At 44.7% G+C, this 6,156-nt stretch overlaps 1 long non-coding RNA gene across 2 annotated transcripts in view; it reads left to right on the plus strand.

Moving 5' to 3' along the window:
- Positions 1–4,686: 4,686 nt before the first annotated feature.
- LOC116525989 overlaps positions 4,687–6,156 on the plus strand; it is a 48,948-nt gene continuing 47,478 nt past the window's right edge. Inside the window, exon 1 of one of the 2 annotated variants that reach the window (XR_004257904.1) lies at positions 4,687–5,906. This is a non-coding gene — a long non-coding RNA (uncharacterized LOC116525989). The remainder of the gene's footprint in view (positions 5,907–6,156) is intronic. The other variant, XR_004257903.1, reaches the window with a different exon arrangement.

The raw sequence follows: 6,156 nt of genomic DNA on the forward strand, positions 1-6,156 counted from the left end.
GTGTGTGTGTGTGTGTGTGTGTGTGTGTGTGTGTGTGTGTGTGTGTGATCCTAGGAATTAAGGGAATCTCTGTCAAAGCACTGGCTGAACACAATCTAAAGGAACAGACTTCAGTAACTAATGTAAGGTATACAGTTTTTGCAAAAACAAAACAAAAAAGGTTTGAAAAAATCAGTAACATAATCTTAGCCTTCAACAATCAAGAACAGCAAGCCCTAGGAAAAAGAAAAACAGATTTACAGAGTTTCCACATTATAATCAAATGTTCATTTTTAGCAACAGCAACAAATTACAAAGAAATGGGAAATTATGGTCTCAGAGGAAGAAAAAAAAAGAAAAAGACTAAAACCATCCCTGAAAAGATGATACATCAGACTTACTAGACAAGGACTTTAAATCAGCTGTCTCAAATATGCTCAGAGAGCTTAAGGAGACCAGGAAAATGATGTATGAACAAAAGAATATCCATGAAGAGAATTGATAAAAAGGAACCAAATAGAAATTCTGGAGCTGAAAAGTACAGTGACTAAAATGAAAAATTTACAGGGGAATTCAACAGAAGATTTGAGCAAGCAGAAGGAAGAATCAGTGAACTTGAAGATAGGACAACTGAAATTACTCAGTCTGAGGAGCAGAAAGGAAAAGGAAGAAAAGTGAACAAAGCCTAAGGGACCTGTGGGACAACTATCAAGTGGACCAACATGCATTATGGGAGTCCCAGAAAGAGACAGAATATTTGAAGAAATAATCAAAAACTTCCAAAGATTGATGAAGGAAATGAATCTACAAATCCAAGAAGCTTAATCCATTCAAAGCTGGATAAACACAAAAGAGATCTACACTGAGACGCATAATCAAACTGTCAAAAGACAAAGATGGAGCATCATGAAAGCATCAAGACAGAAGTTATTCATCATGTACAAGGGATCCTCAGTAACATTAAAAGCTGATTTCTTACAAAAATCATACAGGTCAGAACAAAAAATGAGATAGTATTTACTTAAAGTACTAAAAGAAAAAAACTAAGAATATCTGGCAAAATTATTTTTCAAATATGAAGGAGAAATTAAAGACATAACTAGATAAACAAAAGTGGAGGAAGAATATTACCCAAAGGTCTTTCCCTTTAAAAAGTGCTACATGTCCAGATGCAGTGGCTCACACCTGTAATTCCAGCATTTTGGGAGGCCATGGTGTGCAGATCACTTGAGGCCAGGAGTTCAAGACCAGCTGGCCAATATGGTGAAACCTCATCTCTACCAAAAATACAAACAAATTAGCCAGGCATGGTGGCAGGCGTTTGTAATCCCAGGTACTAGGGTGGCTGAGGCAGGAGAATCACTTGAACCCAGGAGGCAGAGGTTGCATTGAGCCAAGATTGCACCACTACACTCCAGCCTGGGTGACAGAGTGAGATTCTGTCTCAAAAAGTGAAACAAAATAAACATATTCTTTAAAAAAAAATGGGAGTAGGGCTGGGCACCCTGGCTCATGCTTATAATCCCAGCACTTTGGGAAGCTGAGGTGGGTGGAGTGCTTGAGACCAGGAGCTGAGACTGGTCTGGCCAACACGGCGAAACCTCATCTGTACTAAAAATAAAAAAATTAGCCAGGCATGGTGGCATGCACCTGTAATTTCAGCTACTCGGGAAGCTGAGGCAGCAGAATCAGTTTTACTGGGTAGGCGGAGGTTGCAGTGAGCCAAGATTGTACTCCGGTCTGGATGACAAAGCAAGAATGTCTCAAAAAACACACACAAAAAAAACACAAACAAAAAAAGTGCTACAGGGAGTCTCCCAGTTTGAAATGAAACTAGCCAGTAACTTCAAGCTGAGTGAAGAAATTAAGTTCTCCAGTAAAGATAAAAGCCAGTATTAATGTATTTCTGATTTGCAACTCCACATTTTCTTTTCTACAAGATTTAAAAGACAAATGCATAAAAAATAATAAAAATTTATGCTATTGGGTACAGTGCATTAAAATGTAATTTGTGGCAATGACAAGGTCAGGAAAGAGCTGTATAGGAGCCAAGTTTTTGTACATTATTGAAGCTAAGTTAGTATCAATTAAGATAATACTGTTACAAATTCAGGATGTTAATTGTAATCCTCATGGTAACCATTAAGAAAATATGTAAAATATATAACACTGACTCTGTGTGTTCCATGCCACTCCATTCAGGCCTGCGGGGAAAGCCTGCAGACCCCTTCCCACGGGCAAAGCTGGAGTTCCTCATTCCCTGTGACTTCTGGTAGCACACTCACCGTGCTGACCAGGGTTGAGGCTGGAAGCTCCACAGGTAGACTCTGCAACATGCCACCAGCCACACCCCCAGAGCAGGACAAAGAGGCTGCAGCAGCTTCTAGCTCTCCAACTACAGAGGGATGCTAAGATGGAGCTTGAGAAGCAGCAGCACCATCACTCCCATTCCTTCACACTCCCATCCCCTTAGTCTCTATGAAAACCCCAAGTAGGTGTCTGCCAACAGCGGTGCTCAAGGCTCAAACCAGCTGTCCTAGGTTCCTGTTTTGGTTCCCCTCCATACAGAGGGTTTTCTATGGATCACTGCCAAACATTGGGATCATCTCTGTCCAGAGGTCTTCAGCAGGAAGACGCCAGCTGGCATCGCTGCACTGTAATGGGGGGCCCTTTCCTTGGCTGACTCTGCTGCTTCTCTGGGCCTCCCCTGAGTGATGAGACCAAGAGATGGGAGACAGGCCTGGTGCTGCTGCTGCTGCAGCTGCTTCTCCAGAGAAACCCTGGGACACTTTTGTTCTGCCTGGTTTCCTGGGCTGGGCTCAGGAAACCTGCCCAGTTCCGTCCTGTGAGGGGTTCAAGCTGCCCCTGTGCTGCTTCTGTCAAGCCAAGTGTGGACATTCCAAGTTCATAAGCGTGAACAAAAGAAAAGAGGAACCCAATGGATGTAACAGAACTGGCTCCAGTTGAGTGTGTAGGTTTTTGCTAAACCGTTTATTCATCCCTTCTGGCTGTGGTTTGCATGAATGGCAATAGTTACCCCAGGTGTGGAGAATGAGAGTGCATTGCTTGGTAGAGTCTGATGAACTGGGAGCCACCATCATTGCAATTGGGGATTGTTTTGCCAGGAAATAATGTTTTTATTTGGGGGACCAGCAAAATCTCTAGTGTGAAATTTCAAATAGTTGTTTTATTTGGTTTGGTTTACCCAAAAAAGACAGAAAAAAAGTTAAAAAAAAAAATTTGTTTTGGAGCAAGGCCCTGCCAACATCCTTGGATAGCTTCTCTCTTTTTGACAGACGACTCTTGGCCTACTACTGGGCTTTGGCAGAGACTGAATGCTTGACCATGGGCCACCAAATTACCATGCAACTCTAGCTGCCCATCGTGAACTGATGTTATCTGACCCACCAAGTCGTAAGTTGGGTGTGCATAGCAACGCAACATCCCATTCTCAAATAGAAGTGGTATATATGTGATTAGGCCCCAACAGGCCCTGAAGGCACAAGTAAGTTACGTGAAGTGGTCTAAATGCTGGTGGTCCCCACTCCTTCTACACTGCCTTCCCTTTCTCAGCCTGCACCTGTGGCTTCATGGGGAGTTTCCTATTATCAGCTGACACCGAAAAAGAAGTCTGGGCCTAGTTGGCAGATGGTTCCGCATGATACGCAGCCCCACCCGAAAGTGGACAGCTACAGCACCACAGTCCCTCGCAGGGGCATCCCCTGAAGGACAGCGGTAAAGAGAAATCCTCCCAGTGGGGCATAACTGCATAGCAGACTTGGTTATGCACTTTGCTTAGAAGGAGAGATGGCCAGATGTGCAATTAAATATTAATTCATGGGCCGTAGCCAGTGGTTTGGCTGGATGGCCCAACATGATTGGAAATTTAGTGACACATTTGGAGAAGAGGGGCCAGGCGTGATGGCTCTTGCCTGTAATCCTAGCACTTTGGGAGGCCGAGGCAGGCAGATCTCTTGAGCTCAGGAGTTCAAGACCAGCCTGAGCAACGTGGCAAAACCCTGTCTCTATTATATTTTTGTTTTGTTTTTTTTTTTTGAGACGGAATCTCACTCTGTCACCCAAGCTGAAGTGCAGTGGTGCAATCTCAGCTCACTGCAAGCTCCGCCTCCTGGGTTCAAGCGATTCTCCTGTTTCAGCCTCCCAAGTAGCTGGGAGTACAGGTGCCTGCCACCACACCTGGATAATTTTTGTATTTTAGTAGAGACGGGGTTTCACCATGTTGGCCAGGCTGGTCTCGAACTCCTGACCTCAAGTGATCTGCCTGCCTCAGCCTCCCAAAGTGCTGGGATTACAGGCGTGAGCCACTGCACCCAGCCCCTCTATTATACTTTTAAAAAAAGAAAAAGAAATTTGGGTAACAGGTATTTGGATAGATCTCTCTGAATGGGCAAAACACACAAAGATATTTGTGTCCCATGTGAATGTTCATTGAAGGGGACCTCAACAGAGGATTTTGTTAATTAATTTTTTTTCTGAGACAAGATAGTATTTGTCACTCAGGCTGGAATGCAGAAGTTTGATCATAGCTCACCACAACCTCAAACTCCTGGATTCAAGCCATCATCCCACCTCAGCCTCCTGAATAACTGGGACTGCAGGTGCATGCCACCATGCCTGGCCTAGTTATTTATTTTGTAGAGATGAGGTTTTATTATATTGACCAGGTTGGTCTCAAACTCCAGGGCTCAAGCAATTCTTCCTGCCTCGGCCTCCCAAAGTGCTGGGATTGCAGACATGTGCCACTGCACCCAGCCAACAGAGAAGGATTTTAATAATCAAATGGATAGGCTGACCCATTCTGTAGATACCAGTCAGATTCTTTCCCCAGCCATCACTGTCATTACCCAACGAGCTCATGAATGAAATAGCCATGGTGGCAAGGATGGAGATTACACAGGGGCTCAGCAACATGAATTTCAACTCGCCAAGGCCAACCTTGCCCTCAGTATGGCACCATTCCCTGGAGTGATCAGTCAGCTACCTGGGGACAGGTTGATGACATTGGATTGCTTCTATCATAGAAGGGGCAGCGGTTTGTCCTTAGTAAAACAGACACTTACTCTGGATGTGGATTTGTCTTCCCTGAACACAATACTTCTGCCAAAACTACTATGTGTGGACTTACAGAATGCCTTATCCACCGTCATGCTATTCCACACAGCATTGCGTTCTGATGAAAGAATTCAATGCTACAGCCAAGGAAGTGCAACAATGGGCTTATGCTTATGCTTAAGGAATTTTTTGGTCTTACTGTGTTCCCCACTGTATCCAGAAGCAGCTGGCTTGACAGAGCCATGGAATCGCCTTTTGAAGAATCAGTTGTGGTACCAGCTAGGGGGCAATACCTTGCAGCGCTTGCAGGAAGCTTCTCCAGAAGGCTGGAAATGCTCTGAATCCGTGTCCAATATACGGTGCTCGCTCTCCCATAGCTGGGATTCACAGATCCAGGAATCAAGAGGTAGACATGGGAGTAGTGTGACTATGGTTACCCTTAGTAACCCATTAGCAAAATGTTTGCTTACTGTTCTCAGGACTTTATTCTCTGCTGGCCTAGAGATCTCGGTTCCAGAGGGAGGAATGCTCCTGCTGGGAGACACAGTGTTCCCATTGAACTGGACTTAAGACTGCTGCCCAGCCATTGTAGGCTCCTTGTGCCTCTTGAGTCAACGAGCTAAGAAGGAAGTTACGTTGCTGGTTGGGGCGGCTGATTTGCATTACCAAGGGGAAACTGGACTGCTACTCCACCTCTCCACAAAGGAAGACTGTCTGGAATACAGGTCACTTAGGATGCCTCAGCATTACCACACCTTGTGATTAAGGTTAGGGTAAAACTACAAAAACCCAATCCAGGCAGGACTACTAACCACCAGATCCTTCAGGAATGGAGGTTTAGGCCACTCCACCAGGTAAAGAACCGTGACTGCTGACTTGTGTGTTGAAGTCAAAAGGAGCACAGAATGAATAGGAATACAGAATGGATAGTAGCAGACGGCAGTTATAAAAACAGGGCTGTAATCACCATGTGGTCTCTTTTTTTTTTTTTTGAGATAGAGTTGCCCAGGCTGAACTGCAGTGGCATGATCTCGGCTCACTATAGCCTCTGCCTCTTGGGTTCCAGTGATTTTCCTGCCTCAGCCTCCCAGGTAGCTGGGATTA

This window comes from Sapajus apella, unplaced genomic scaffold (genome assembly GCF_009761245.1).
Source record: "Sapajus apella isolate SASKATOON/1434 unplaced genomic scaffold, GSC_monkey_1.0 scaffold49, whole genome shotgun sequence".
Taxonomy (NCBI): Eukaryota; Metazoa; Chordata; class Mammalia; order Primates; family Cebidae; genus Sapajus; species Sapajus apella.